Source organism: Falco punctatus (genome assembly GCF_963210335.1).
Source record: "Falco punctatus genome assembly, chromosome: 7".
Classification (NCBI taxonomy): domain Eukaryota; kingdom Metazoa; phylum Chordata; class Aves; order Falconiformes; family Falconidae; genus Falco; species Falco punctatus.
The window spans coordinates 56983660-57000093 of NC_137587.1; the positions used below are offsets into that span (position 1 = coordinate 56983660).

General features: G+C 39.1%; 1 protein-coding gene across 1 annotated transcript in view; it reads right to left on the reverse strand.

Annotated features, from left to right (window-relative positions):
- Positions 1-16399, reverse strand: part of CYP19A1 (cytochrome P450 family 19 subfamily A member 1) — a 49477-nt gene extending 33078 nt beyond the window's left edge. The window contains exon 1 of the mRNA XM_080394914.1: positions 1-16399. This exon is cut by the window's left edge and continues 13921 nt beyond it. The gene's annotated coding sequence lies outside the window, so the exon portion shown is untranslated.
- Positions 16400-16434: the final 35 nt, after the last annotated feature.

Consider the following 16434-nt stretch of genomic DNA (forward strand, 5'->3'; position numbering starts at 1 on the left):
CTGGCTTACTAAACTAGCTGTGAGTCACTTGTACTCGCCTCCTATCTGGCCCTCTGGGCAAATAAGCTTTCTGGTGGGAATGCAGAAAGTGAGCTTTTTATAGAATTTAATTAAGAAAAAAATCACAGGTGGGTAACTTAGACTTGTCATTTGGTCTGTCTCCACTATACACAATGGATTTGTTGCGTGTGGTGACTGCTAGCCAGGTTTATACACTCTGTCAATTGTAATAAAAGTAGTCTATCCTGTAAATTAGATCAACAAAGAACGGGCTAGATGCACGCCATAAAGGCACTTGCTTCTGCTCTTTCCGTGGAGGTCTAGTATTTTCCATAACATGTAAGCCCAAACTGCTTTCTGCCTTTTAAGTTTCTATTTTGCATATAAACAGGTTAGAAAAAAGCCCAATCAGCCAAAAAAGTCATATAATATGCATCTTCATCTCCCCTTGAAGAATAATAAATAACAGAAGAAACAATCCTAGTTTTCCCTGTGGCTCCCCAGGTAATTTGCATCCACTGTGGCATGGAAAGACCACCACAGTGGAACAAGAAGGCAATCCAGAATCTGTTGCTTTTCGCTTCCCGACCTGATGAAGTCACTCTATGCAGTGGTGGGTTCTGCGAAGCGAACACTTCTCCGTGTCAAATCCTCCTAGATCGACCAACCTTTTTCTCAGATAATAGCTGCCCCCAAGTTAAGCAGGAGGCTGGGCTAGAGGAAGGACCTCCTGAGGTCCATTTCAACCTTAATTTTTTTGTGGCCCTATTCATGTGAGTTTTTCCCAGCAGCTTCTCTTGTCTCAGTCCAACAACCTGTTTAAACCTTATACCAGTGGCTTAGAGATGGAGAGGTTTTTATATCCCATTTCTCTGTCATCCATAATTCAGCACTTGACTCTGCCAAGACTTTTGACTACCATCTCCTACTCTGTAACTGACAAAGAGAAAATTTCTGCATAAGCTTGATGTAACACTGCTGTATGTGGCAGCTAAATATTTGTGCTGGCTGCTACTCTGTTAATATATTGCATGTAAAAATCAAAATATCTGTGTGTTCAGTGCAGTGTTCTTAAGCAGGCCTTCCGCATGGTTCCACTAGCTACAGGATGCTTCCCCAGAATCTCTCCTGCTGAAAAATCTTTAGAGATGTTTAAAGAGTACCAAAAGAAAGAAAAGCTTTGGGAGAAGTCATTATACTGTCAGGTATAAAACAGTAAGTGCCTCTTGAAATCCTTTCTGCCTGTACTGCCTGGAGGATAGGTACAAATCATCGGAGATTATCATCTTTGGGGACTTGGAGTTTTGTTGTTAATGTTTTTGTTGGGCTTTTTGGTTGCTTCTGTTGTTGATGAAAAGGGCTTTATAAAAGAAGTTCTACGTGGGCGTGAACACTCGAAAAGATTTCTTCAGTAATTTCTTTTATCTGGAACAGATGCAGGAAAAACTGTAGGTGGTATGGCTGAACGCAGCTTCTTTAGGAGCCGTTTGTGTACATGTTATTTTCTTAAGAATGGGTCTCACTTGGTGTTCGGGTGCTCTGTGCTTCATTACAACCATTGTTTCCCCAAGTAATATGCCTGTGTGTAGCTGCACAGGAGCCAGCGGGCTAATTTGCCTATTTGTTTGAGGGACATTTTCACTCCAAACCTACATCACATAGCTTGAAGGGGGAGTTGCACACACCACGTGGCGGTTTTGGTGAATAGATATTTTAGTTACTGATAAAAAAAAAAAAAAACATAATTCACTGTGGCATGGTATTAATATCAGAATGTTAGCTGTTGCTTGAGAATTGTCTCTCTCAACCACTACTACATGAACAGATTACTGTTTTGGACTGTACTTTGGAATATTTTGACTAGATTTTAAAAAATATTTAAACGTTTAACAGCCCTTCTGTGAAGGGGCTAGTAATGGCATTCATTGTGAAGTGAAAATACTTCACTGAAATACTTACGAAGAAATCCATCTCTTTGCTTGGTTATAATCATACTAATTCATGGTTATCTAGTTGTTTGTAGGAGGTGCTGATCGTCAGGTCTCCCAAAACGTAAAAACCTTTCTGAAGCTACAGTATAACGGCATGGAAGTGGTGGGCTGTTTCCTCAGTGTTTGATCAGGACAAGTTGCTAGTCGATACAAAACCACCAGATTCTGACCTATGAAGGTTGTATTGGTGTGTACTGTTTGACTATCAGATTAATGGATCCTTTTCTCTTTTGTTTAATGAATGAGATAATTTTGACTTTTCTTCACACTTTCGAGAGCTTGACTAATGGGTAACTGTCAATAGTATTTTGTTATGTTTCTCATGCTTCTGGCGGTTAACAGCAGAATAGCTTTTTATTAACACTAAAAATACATTGTTTTAGAAAAGGCTGATAAATTAATGGAAAGCTTTTGAGGAGAAATGGTATGGTAGGAAAGAAGGAGAGGATGGGTAAAGGAAAGATTATGAATTTGTGTGTACTGTGGTCCCTGTCTGCCATTTTTAAAGCATTTTGCTGCAGCACTCACACAAAACGTATGACTAAAGTATGTGGTAAAAACTCTCTGCTGAGGAGATGCTGTTCGCCCTGTAGTTACAGTTTTCCCTATACTGAATATAAAAGGCTGTATACTCAATGGAGCACTAAAAAGACAGTAAAGTTCAATGGAGTTTCCACTCGAAATGATGGGATTTTCGTCCTAACTTCAGTGGGAATAGGATAAGGTGTCTTTTAAAGTATATGAAGAGATGATAAGGTTCCAGGAAATGGATTTTGAAGTTTGATTGTTAAGGCTTGACTTATCTCTGCCTATTTTTACCTCAAAATCTTCTCTCAGAAATAAAGCGTGTGCTAGTGCCATGTGTTAATTTATAATTCATGCTAATTCATGGTTACATAGAAAACAGTATCTCTTATCTGCCATGTTTTCCAAATACATCTAATAAGGTTAGTATTTTTTTTCTAATGATCAAAAGGGGTCCTAGGGCTGAGTGGATGTACTGGGCTTTGAGTTCCTTGAAGAAGGAAAAAAAAAAAAAGAAAAAAGGAAAAAAAAAAAGGAAAAAAGGGTTGTTGCAGGCTTGTGTTGCTACTGTCTTCTGCAACAGGCATTAGATATCTGTTATTCAGCACTCTGCTTGCTGGATTTAAACCTTGTAATAAAATTAAGCTGTATTTTCTTGGTGACTCCCAGTCACTCTTCTCATTCTGTCCACATCAGGTTGGTAGAGCAGCATTAAAAAAGTCAAAATAGAAAGAGTTAACAATATGGATGTTTTTCTCCTATTAGTCTGCCTGCATATAAGTTCAGATCTTCAGACTATGGTAGACTACACTTGTTAATTCAAGAAGTACTGCTTATTTTGAAGATGGGGACAGTGTGTTCTTGTCACAGACAGAAGCAGCTGTAATGAAGTATTACAGGAACAGGTCAGGGATATGCTATCTAAAACTAACTCTGTATTAAGTGTCTGGGCATCTACGGTTTCAGCTTGTTAGCTGTTCAACTTGTTTATGGTTTTTTTTCCTTCTCCTGAATTGGTATTGCAGCTGGCAAGAAAAAGAAAGAGGTGTGTGAAGACTACTCTGTCCTTGATGTGCAGGAACTAGTGAGGACTGTCTCAGATTTTCTCTTTGTCCATGGATATAAGACTAATTTGAGAGCAGCTCTTTGGGTGTCGGGAAAGGTGCTTTGACAGACAATTTATTCCCTTGTTATGGAAAAATGTGCAGGCTATTCAAAGTAATTTAGGATGAATCTTCAGATTGCTACAGGCTGCTTTGACCGCTAAATACTCTTGGGTTTGGGTGTTTTTGATATTATTTTTTTTTGAGTAAGCTCTGCTGCCACAGTTGAGTTACTATCTCTGCAAGTCTTGTGCAGCATTCTCTTATGTGATGACTGCAATAAAAGTGATTACAGAACTTGTACTTGAATGTGCAGCCACAGAGGCAGAGTACGTTCTATTGAACTTCTAAACCACTTCTGCCTTTTTATTCCATTTTATTTTCTTTAAAGTAATATGTGTGCTGTACAAGTATTTCTTATTATAGTGTGTAAGAACCTGATTTACTCAGGGTTTTATCACACTCATGCAATGTTAATATTATCTACTTTACATTGCAACTGCTTGAATGCCTGAGCAGTTCATGCCAGTAAATTTGTTTCCTCTTTTGCACATGATGTTTAAAATGATTCTTCATCAGAAAGCTGGAAAATGTAAGAGTTGAAAAATCTTTTCTTAGAACTTTCATTCCTTATAGTCAACTTTTTCATTTATAGAAAGGTATGTGTATATGTGAGAAAGTATATGTTTAAAAGCTTGTTTGTGATACATTAATATAACTAAGCATATATGTGTGGGCCCGCTGCAATGGCTGGAGCTTCTTTTTCTATAATATGTAGTTTGAGCATATTTTTCTCAGCCTGTTGGCAGGATTCAGGTTCTTCTGTCTTTCTTTTGGGGGAAGTTCCTGAAGAAATAGTGTGCAGTGCTGGTAGGCACGTCTGTCTTCCATTTTTAAGATTTTTCCTGATTTCTGGATCTTGTCTGTTGCTGCTTACCTCTTCAAAAGTTTAAATTGCTAGGCACTCTTTATGTTGCCCTAATTATACCTACCTGGTGGACTTGTGAAAAAACCTCCCTCCCCTAACTCCTATCAGTTTTATCCTGTAGAAAACTAGGGAAGGTTGGGAGTGTCTGCCGCTGAGCATTCTTTACATTGTAATTCCAATTTTTTGACCTGTTTTTAAAAGGGAAGGATAGGATTGCAGACTCGAAGGAAGACTGAATTGTAGTTTCTTGTTGTTTGGCCAGATAATTGCTGTGTATTGGCCAGGTGCTGGCACTACCCTCCTACTCCTTGTGATCATTCCAGGTATGGTAGAAGGCAATGGATCCACTAGAGGCCACTGGCCTTTAATGTTCTTGTGGGGATGACTTCAGCAGCTTGAATACACTTGCTGTCTATTGCTGCCACTTTTAGAGAAATGCTCCAGTACCCCCTTAATGTTCCCAAGCAAATTTCTGTTATTTGGCCACTATAGGGGGAACAGAAGTTTTTTTGTTCTATCAGGTGGAATTCTTTCTACAGGTCACTTGGATATATTGTGGGATGTTTCAGGCATTTTTTTAACAAATAGGGATGCTTTCCACCAATGGTCAAACCAAAAATGTTAATTTTTTGCTAAAAGGAAAGTATAGCCAAACCTTTAGTGCATATAATCTCAACCAGTCAAAGCAGTCATTGTAAGAGTGCTTACAGAGCAGAACTTTTTCAGTGCTGAAGGTGCTGGAGGCATTGCCTCAGTAGAATTAAAACAATCAGTACAATACTCATGTTTTGCTTGGAAAGAAGGTACGCAATAATCAAAGGAATGTGCTGCCAACCACTCTTAGTTGTTCTGAATCCTCTAAATCGCTTCTTCAAGTGCCGTGGGTTGTTTCGCTAATGGTACTGATTTTTCTGTCAAGGCAGCCTTGGCTGCACAAGCTGAAGTGGAGAGGGTTCAGAGAAGCCCCTACACCCGCTTTCTAACCATTGCGCTGCTTGAAGTCATAGCAGGTTTGCAAAAACATTTTCTGCAGACAGGAATTACTGCTTAGGTAAGAGGGGTTTCAGTAAGTGGTTTTTACTGTTATATAAATGCCTGTACATCAGTCCAAGTTATAAAGTATTTTGTGACTGATCAGCTTCTCATAAAGTCCTAGGTTTTTTCCATTTGTGCTGTTTTAGTGACTACAAGAAGCAGATGTTTTGAAATGGTCTATGGAGAGATAAAAAAAACCCATAAACATTAATGAATTTCAGGTTGCAAATGCTCCTTTAAATTAATTCCCTCTGTGTTGAAATATATTGTTCTGAGGTTCAGTATTACCTTTACCTCGTAAAGGCTGAAAGTCAGCTTTGCCAAAACACATGTTGTGTATTTAGGCCCTCTCATATAAGTGTTTAATGGACTATTACAACTTCATGCTATACAACACAGTGCAATAATTGTAATTTTTGGCAGAAGCAGCTGATGGCAAAACCGAAATAGTTAGATGTGATTATCAAAGCAACCAAAATTGCCCTTTGGCACAGAATTCACAAGCTCTGAGGGAATACTTTTGTTTGTGACCCAGAATATATCCCAAACGCTGTGATGTGTAGAATTGTTTACTAAGGTAAGTATGCTTCATCTGGTCCTTTCTGACAGGGTATGAAATGCAAACAAAGCAGGATTTATTGCAGCCTGCACAGGTATGACTTCTGAATCTCCTGGAACTGTGTTGATCAGCTAGTCCTACAACGAACGTTAACCTGTCCATTACAAAAGTGCTCACAATTAGTGGTGTGTGTACAGAAGTAAAATGCAACGTATTTTCTAAAAACCTAGTTATAACAAGCTGAACTCAAATTGAAGAAGCAATACTAAAACTTATTCACCTGAAGAGACATGTTTGCTGAGAATTATTTCTAAGCAGCATAATGGAAACAGTGCAAAATCATCTCTGCAGAGTGTTTGCTGGAATCTAGTCAATTTGAATACCTGAAACACTCGGGATTTTTAGCAGTTCTAAATGAAGCTTTTGTAAATGGTCTCATGACATCACTGCACAGTGCAGTACTGCACGGTAAGAATCAGGCAATACTTTGGCAGCTGCTAGGAGAGTCACTGTGTTAGTTGGGTGCTCTCTGCCTGTGATGGGTCTGCTCCTTGGTAAACATTCTTAGGTGGAAGTTTCTCTGCTGCGGTTCGATGGCTGAAACTACTGGCTTTGCCGTTCCAGATGTAATGGCTGGTATATGTAATCAAGAGGAAGTCTGGTCTGTATATTTCTTAATGATTTAGGTTATATATTTAGGCGGAGGAGATGCCAGGTCCAGTAGATCTTCTATAAAAACCAAGTAAATAAGTGGTCAAAGACTTGAGTGATAAGCAGGAAAATCAGGTTAGAGTGTCCAGATTATGAATGTTCTTTCTTAGTGAGTAACCAAACCTGTCATTGTGGCTTTGCTTCATATAAAAATTTATACATTCAGTAATCCTCATCTTTGCTTGTCAGCAGACTCCCTACATACCTGTAATAGACGCTGAGCTAATTTGATAAGATATAAATGATAATCACTTATGCATAAGAGCATGAATTTTAAAATTGGTATCTAATAGACCCAGGCAGCTTTTCGTAGTCACTTAGGTATGCAAAAACAATCATCAGCCTCCAAATTGTATCAAAAAACCAATATTTAAATAATAATAATAAATCCCAGGATTAGCCCACAATCGGGCTGCATCTGATCTCTGCTGGAAGAGTAATGTATTGTAGTGAATCACTCTAGAACTGTCAATTTTTTAAATTTTTTTTATGTAGGTGATTTGGCTGGGGAGGTGCTACATTTCTTCCTTACTGCTATATTTCCTTTATCTAGTAACTTAAGTACTAATATCCAGCTTTCCCACCTGAAGGAACTGTATAATAATGTTTAATTGCATTGATATTAAACCTGCCCTAACATTAGTTGTAAAATCTGTATTTACATACAGATAAGAAATACACTAAATTTTGTGATCATTTCTGTTATGGAGGAAAAGTGAAAACTCTTTTAAAGGAAATGCAGTGATTTTCTTCTTTTTTTCTGCTTTAATCTGTGTGTGTAAGAAGTGACAAGTAGAACATAATCCAAAACTGAGTGAAAAATAGTAATAGAAAACAGAGTGCAATCTTTCTGATTTGTTTTACTTGTTTAGAAATATTTTTTTTTTGAGTCACAGTTTGTGGCATTTCGTATCCTTTTGTGGTATCTTCAGATCTTTTAATGTGGAGACAAGGAAGATAAATTCAGAGAGTGCAATCTGAGGGGGTTCTTCCCAGACACGGAATGTGCCAAATTGCTTGCTTGTTTACGTGGGCTGTAGCTACAATGCCTGTAAAGGAACTAAGTATTCTGCCAGAGTGCCCCCTCCATCCTGTATTCCCAGAACAATTTGAATGTTGTGTCATAGCCATGTGCCATTTTGACATCTGCACAGACTTGCACTTTTTCTGCTCTGCAAATTAAGACACACAGCTCTGAAACAAAGGTGTTTGGGAGAAGAGGAGGGAGTATGTCCCTTCTTCCACCTGGAAAAACCTCAGTGCCTTCCACACTTTTTCCCTCAATAGGGCAAAATACTCAAAATACAGTTTTATGTGTTTACATTCTATTATTGACTTATGTGCAGCTTTCCTGAAAATTGTGCATCTAGATAACTTACATAAAAACACCTACTTAAGTTTAAAGTCTAATCTGATAATACAAATCTAGTATATAAGGACTCCATCTCCCTTCCTTGCTTGGTACCGTACCCATTTGTGTTGTGTCATGCCTTGAGATTATAAAATCTTTGAAGATAGAGACAATCTTTTAGGAAATGTGTCTGAATAAGGTCTTAGTACCCCATTTTCCCGGAGTGGTAATACTGCTGTGGAAACAATTAATTTTCCTTAACTTAAGACATGTTTATCTAAATTTGCCTTCTGGACTTGCTTTGTTAGCAGTAGAGGAACAGCAATCATTTCTAGGATGTGATTAATCTTGTTCTCAGGTAGAAGTCTGTGAAGTCTGCGTGGTCACTTGGTTTCATGCCTGTAAGAGGTACTGAGGTGCAATGGGTAAGTTTCTTTAAGGTTCCTCTTTAGTTAATCCAGTGTATGTGATTTTTATTCTGATTACGGGTGAACAGGTGATTATTTGGTTACTGGTGGAAACTATAACTCTTCTGACTGAAGAAGATTCAGTTCTAGATTATCAGTAGACTTTAAGATGAAAATGGCAGATGCATTTAAATTGTTTTAATATATTTGTTTTTAATGACATTCTAATGCATGATTTAACTGCTATCTTTAATAGTCTTTCAGCTACCTTTCAGTTATCCCTCTGTGTATTTAAAATTGCAATGTATTTTACTATCAGGACCTCAAAGAATATGTTCTGTGGTTTTGACTTGAGTTGATAGATAGTGCCTCTAATAATCTACTTAATATGGCTAGCAGTTCTGTTTTTCATGTGAATGTTCTGAGATCATGTTGCCATCTTCTCCATTTATAAATTTTCCCTGTGCAGTTGGTGCATCTTTTGCAGCTGTCTTTGTGGCTATTGTGTTCGGTTTTCTCAAAGTCATAGATACCTGCAGTAAATTAATTATTTGAAATTTCTTCTGTATGATCTGTTAAAAAGATTATATTGTGTGGTTTCTTTCTCTTGGCTTTATAAATAGTCTTACCATGTATATTTATGATGTATATAGTGATATGTCAAATTAGTATGTTAATAGTGCTCAAACGGGCAAAAATAGTTTTAATTACCTGTGAATCACAATGGTAAATAAAATGAATGACAGAAAGCTGAGGGGAAGCAGGCTTGGAATACTGATTGTATTCCGTACTTTCTGATTGAAAATTACTAAGGGATACAGATAGCATCAATAAGCTCTTTGTTAGATTGCACTACATGCAGCACTAGCTGTAAGAGGGATGGATGCAACTTACACCTGATATAATGCAGAGAGTAGGAGAATTTCTGAAGTAGAGGCAACCTTAATGCTCCTCTACTTTATATCCAGCTATTTTCCTTCTTCCGGCCTGGTATCCTTGGGCCACACAGGTATCCACACTTCCTCCTTGGAAAGATTGCTGGACAGTGAATGATGCAAGAGAGTTCCCATAGTATACAAACTCCGAATTTTCCTTCTGTTGTTGGAATACCTTTATCAAAAACAAAAAAAGTTCTGTTTGTGTGCCACTCTCAATATAGAGACAATTAGGTTTGATAATTTTTTTTAATAATGAAAATTCAGTATTTAATCCCTGGGTGGGTTCATAGATGGCTGAGGAGTGTCCTCTTCTTCCTTTGGCTCCTTACTGAATGGCAGGATCCTTTGCAAAAAGCAAAGGACTGTTTTTCAAGGGTAGCTATCTGTGGATTTCTCTAGTCCTGTTCACTGTTTTCAGATTCCAGTAGTGTTATAAAGTTTGGATAGATGTGATAGAGCCACTTACCGTTTGTCATGTGTTTTGATCAGTTGCTTTTATTCCCAGAGTTTAAGTTACGAATGGGTTGTTGTAGCCATGGTGTTTGAATCGTTCTGTTTGACTTTGTTCCTTGAGTCATCTTTCTCTGTTATTCAGCTCTGATTTTTTTTCTGACGTGTGTTGGAGGAATTCTGAGCAGTTTTCTGGGAAAATAGTCTTTAGCTGCCAGTGCCCTAATGATGCATCTCTAAGGCATCTTCCTCCAAGACTACTGAATGTTCATTCAAAGACAATGAAACATTCTGCTGGCGCCATTGAATAGTACTCTTTGTGCTGCACTACTTGCAGATATTTATGGGGTTTCTTTTGAATTTTAAATGCCAGCTTGGCTTACCTAGTAAGAAATTGTTTTGCATTGGTTCTTAATTTATGATTTATCATTAAGACTGGATATTCCAAAATAACAGCTGGGACATCATTTGCTCTGCATAAATTTATTAATTCTTGCAACTCTATATTAAGTAGGAATTTTCTGAAATCATACGTGGTACTTAAAGTATATGTTGCTTATTCTGTAAGGAGCTTTGTATCTTTGTGCCGCTGAAATACACAATGGAAGCTTAAAAGGGTTGGGGTATAGCTCCAGCTTTTTCAGGTGGGAATTTGTTAAGCATTATCTAGCAATTCCAATTCTTTCTATGCAGACTTTTTATTTGTCTGCAAAATATTGCTTGAAAGGATCTAATGAAATATTCCTATAATTAATTTCACTTATTCTAGTGCTGTTCGAGCTGTAACTTTTTTTTTAGTTGGCTGCTCTTTTGGTAATACTACAATTTGTTTAGGGCCCATCCATTTGCTGGAACTGAATAAATGATTAAGCCTTCCTGCCAAAGTATCGCAATGAAGAAGTAATTCCACATATCTTTCTTCCTATTAATACCTTTCACCCCAGGTTGATATACAAAACTAATTCTATTAACATTTCTGCAGTATTCTAGAGGAGCATCCAAGACTACTTCTGTGAAAAAACCCACCTCCTCTGGTATAAAATGATCAGAATTATACTGTTTTCTGTATGTTTTATTTTCCTCTAATTCTTAGAAATGTGTTTGGGTTTTTTTTCCTTGAAAAGCAAGCCTTTATATACCGTATCCAACATGGTATAATCTGTGTGGAATGTATGTGCAGAAATGGAGTGGGTTGCATTCTGGTGTCTGTCACTGATACAAGCCTGAAGTAATGCTGTGGGGTGAGGTTAATCATGGAGCTTAGTGTCGTAAGTCTGCTATTGTGGCTGGCCCTACAGTTACTGCAAAGACATTTCAAACCTACGTATTCCATTTTTTTCTGAACTTGAATAGCCTAGGACCTAATATGAATTTCAAAATCAAGCCTTTCTTCTTGCATGCGGTCAGAAGCCTTTTAACATTTTAAAGCTAAGCTTTTGCTATAGAAACAATGTTGGTTTTGGTGCCAATATTGAATTGGAACTGTGATTTGGATGGAGGAACTCTGCAGCTGCTGGGCTGCCAGCATGTCACATGGTTTGGGTAGTGATAACAGAGAAGAAGAGAAGGGGCATTTATAACTCTCGTTGTGGCTTGCCTTCCTGGGTACATCCGTGCTGAAGATATAGTTGCAACAGGTACCAGTATCAACTGTTTCAAAGGAAAACACCAGAAGCTGACTGAAAAACATGAACTGTTAATCAGTTTGAGAGTCCAAAGAATGATCTTCCCTTTCCACTTTCTAGGTTTGGAGAGTAGAGTAGATTTGGAATCCTAAACCAATTATCTTAAACCTCTATCATATTTCCTGAGAAGAAAGGGATTCAATAAAATCTGTCAGTTTTATAAGCTTTATAAGACCTTTTTTTCACTTTAACTAGTTCAGGAAAAGATTACATTATTTCTAATAGCATTCATAAAGATTACAATCTGTGCAATCTTGTAATGGCATCATCAGAGGAAGTTTGGTTATCTATCTTAGAAGAGCGTTGCCCTCAGCAGCCCAGTCCATCTTTCAGCATTAGCTCTCCAAGTCAAAATAACGTACCAGTCTCCAATGTGCTTTATTACTGGGACAGCTGTCTAAGTAGATGAGAATTCAGTAATAAGGATTTTCTTAAAGTAAAACATCAGTGGGAGCATTAGCTAAGTGTGACACCATCTGAATACATTCTCGGCCTCAGGATAATCAAGTGATATTCTTTATTATACACAGTGTAATTTGGATACAAAAATAACTCTTGTGGTAAAGCTATGTTTTATCTCCTAACAATTTATTTCAACTGTACGACTAAGCTGAAATTGTGAAAAGATAAACGCGATGTCGTATCTGCAGTTTGCGTATTTATATTGATAGTTTCTTTCTAGTTCCCATATAATGGGCAGATTTACATCCTTTTTGTATGCCATGCTTCACTGCATGTCAGTTGTGCACGCTTGTGTTAGGACATGCTTTAAAGAAACAATTTCTGAAATGCCAGGAAATAATTGTGCTGCTTGCTGGCATTCTGCCTACCTGAAAAAAAGACTGATGGGTATAGGGGATAACAGTTTTCTCACATTGGTTTAGATTGCAACTGAGCTTGTTTTTTCTGTCATTTTACTAAGGAAATAGGAGTAAGGTTTCCAGAACTCAGCAACATTCCCAAGCCTCCGTTCTGCTTTGCTGATCACCAGTGTACCACTGGGACCTTTGATTTTCATCATGGAAAGAGAATGAAGCCATCAGGCTTGAAGCTGCATTGCAGCTGACAGCAAGTGCTGTATGGATGGACCAAAATTTCAGATGTGTTATACAGGGACAAGAGATCTAGGAGGACACGTAGGATTAGTAGGGCTGTAGCAGAGCATGAGAGGATATGGAGATATTTGGATGAAGTGCTGGTTATATGGTATGGGGAGAGACTCAGTAGAAAGCTGGGAAAGGCATGTCCACAGCCCAGTAAGACAGCTGCTTCTGCCACTGGAGCAGATAATGGGACTTTCTAAGCAGTCTAAGCTTGGGACCCCCTTTGGCACAAAATGGTGCTGTCAGCTGATTCCTGACTTTCAAAAATAGGGCACTTTCTCAACAGAGGTGAGGCTCTGTGTGTCCTAACGAACACGGTACTGCGCAGACTGCCATATGATCAGTGGTGTAGGCAGCAGCTTTGGAGCAATTAGCAGCCTGGGGAAGAATCCAGCAGCTCTGCCAACTAAGCAGGTTCTGTACCACAGCTTTGGATAGGGTGTTCACAGTGATCTGATGGCCCTTTATAAAAATAAACAACATTAAATTTCTTTTTGATTCTAATGCAGGGGAAACCCTGCAAGATCAGATGGATGGGGAAACCAGAGTGCTCTGTTGCTTCTGTTATTCTCCAAATGGTAGCTCATGCCTATTACAGTCTTTTTACTCAATCATTGTGCTCTGAAATGGACAAGAAAGGTGAAGAATTCCTGTTTGTTATGCTATATGGCCTCTGGAGTGCATTTCTATTTATGTTCTCAGAAAGAAAGCTTTAGTTTGCTGTTATAATAGATACTTAATAGTTTTATTATATCTATGAAACTGTAAACTAAGCTTGCTTAAGACGTAATGTCTTCTGAGAATTTCTGTGCAAGGTCATATTTCTTTTTTTTTTTCCTTCACAAGATTAATAGTGTAAGCAAAACCAAAATATGCACTTCTATGATAAGCTAGGATATCAACTGTAGAGCTCACAATTATTCTTATAATCTCCATTGTCATCAGAAAGACTATTCACATATAAGTCGAACTTTGTGATAGCTTCAGAATAGTCTGCCAAGGCCCAAGGCCTCAGAAGTGATTTTTCAGGAGGTTCTTACATATTTGGATTTGTTATTATTCCTTAGAACATCAAGATTTTACTGGTGGAGCACATTCGAAGACTTCATCCTGCAAAAAGGTATGCACATCTGTATGATCTTAGTAGTCTTACAGAAAATGGGTTATCTGCAACAATATAGTAAAGAGCTCGGGCAGTAATTTAAACATCAGTGAGATTCTTTTTTGGTAAATGTTTCATTGGAGGCTAGTAGTGGGAATATAAATAGAATCATATAATGAAGGTGCAGTTCTGTCAGTGTTTGGGGTTCTTTTTTTTGGGTTTTTTTTTTTTTTGGGTGTGTGTTTTGTTTTGTTTTGTTTTTTAAATGGCCAAATCAAGTTGGTAAATAGTGCACTGGTTTCTGACAATACCAATAGAGGCATTAGATTCCTGATCTTCTTTTATAAAATACAGAAAGCTGAAAAACTTACTGTGATATGGTAGAAGCTGAGCAGGATAGATCTGAAGTAGTGTAACTGGTTCCTAGACCATAAGGTAGGAAGTATTTGCACAATACAGTGAACCTTTTTTTCCCAAATCTGTTTGCCATGCAGGGTGAAAAAGGCATTCTGGTTATCCTTGTAATATGTAGGAGCTACCAAAGAAATCCCCGTGATTGTTTATTACAGCACACACAAGAGCAGACTTCTAAGATTGTGCAGTGATGGTACAGGACACCTGCTCAGAATTTTGAGAAAGAGGTTAGCGCTGTTGGAGCAGGTCCAGAGGAGGGCCACTAAAACCATCAGAAGGGTAGAACACCTCTCCTGTGAGGAAAGGCTGAGAGAGTTTGGGGGTTTTCAGTCTGGAGAAGAGAAGGCTCCAAGGAGACCTTATTGCGGTCTTTTGGTATTTACATGGGAGGCTTGTAAGAAAGATGGTGCAGACTTTTTAGCAGGGTCTGTTGTGATAGGACAAGGGGTAACGGTTTTAAACTAAAAAGGTAGGTAGGTTTAGGTTAGATATAAGGGAGAAATCTTTTATGATGAGGGTGGTGAAACACCGGCACAGGTTGCCTGGAGATGTCCCATCCCTGGAAACGTTCAAGGTCAGGGTGGACAAGACTGCCCAAGGGGATTGTGGAGTTTTCTTCTCTGGAGACATTCAAAATGCCTGGATGTGATGCTGTGAAAGCTGCTGTAGGTGAACCTGCTTCAGCAGGGGGTTGGACTTAGATGGTCTCCACAGGTCCCTTCCAAGCCTGACCATTCCGTGATGGGGCTCTGAGAAACCTGATCTAGTTGAAGGGGGATCACTGCAAGGGGGCTGGACTAGATGACCTTTAAAAGGTCATCTTCTAACCCAAATTCTATGATTCTGCGCTGGTGAGCCTTACCTGTTTAAATGTGTGATGATTTCCTTCCATCTCACCTGTCGCTACAGAGATGGAATTGGTTTTGTCTCCTCTACTTTTACCCTGCTCTAAGGCCATTACGGCAGTTTCAGAAGAAAAGAGTCTCCAGTGTGATGCCAATGCTTTTTGCAGTATTTTTTTTATTTTTGAGAAATTAGAACTTTAATATGATGGCATCGTTTTTCTGTCTTGGCTCCTCTCCTGTGTTTAACTGACTGCAGCAGAACTGCATGCATTAAATTCAAATTTGATTTGACCTAAATAGTTCACCCTTCAGTGCACTGTGGAACCAGTGTGAATGGCAGGTCAATAGTGTAGTTAGAATGGAGACAAAAGGTTGTACCTGAGCAGTTGCAGAGATCTGCAGAGAATGGTCACGTTGACAGGATTGGCATTCAAAAGCTGTGAATTTCTTGAGATCGGTATGAAGTATAGAATCATTTAAGCCGGGAGAGATCTTTAAGATCATCACGTCCAGCCGTTAACCCAGCACTGCCAAGCCCATCACTGAACCATGGCCCTGAGCACCACATCTACATGTCTTTCAAACACCCCCAGGGACGGTGACTCCACCTCACCCCCGGGCAGCCTGTGCCAGCGCCTGACCACCCTTCCAGCGAAGACATTTTTCCTAATCTCCAATCTAAGCCTCCCCTGGTGCAACTTGAGGCCGGTTCCTCTTGTCCTGTCACTTGTGACCTGGGGGAAGAGACCGACACCCGCCCCCCCCCCCCCCCCCCGCCCGCCTACAGCCCCTTTTGGGCGGTTGCAGAGAGCAGCAAGATCTCCCCTCAAGCACTAACAGTGTGAGAAAGCACACTGCCGTGTCTTGGAAATTAATGTCAGCTTTTAACTTTTCTAAAAAAATTGCTCCGAGTTTAGTAACTTCCCTATTCTTCGTGTTTATTTTAGAAAGTTTAGTAACTTTCATATCTGCTGTTCTGTATGACAGTGAAATTCTGGATGGTCCATTTTCTTATGTTTACTAATTGGGAGCAAAATTCGCTGTATTGAAGATACCCTGCATTACGGGAGGGTTGGCAGGAACAACTTGGGGGAAAAGTCCGTGCTTGAAAATCTAAGGCAACAGGTGAAGTGCGATTAGTGAACGACATAGGATGTTCTTAAAAATCGCAAAGTGCTTTCAGGGGCTGCAGCGTGTCGGTGTGTGTACAGAGGGGGGGTTACTGCGCAGCATCCTTTACCGCCAGCCCCGCAGCCTTGGGGAGCGAACGGCAACGAGAGCCCCGAT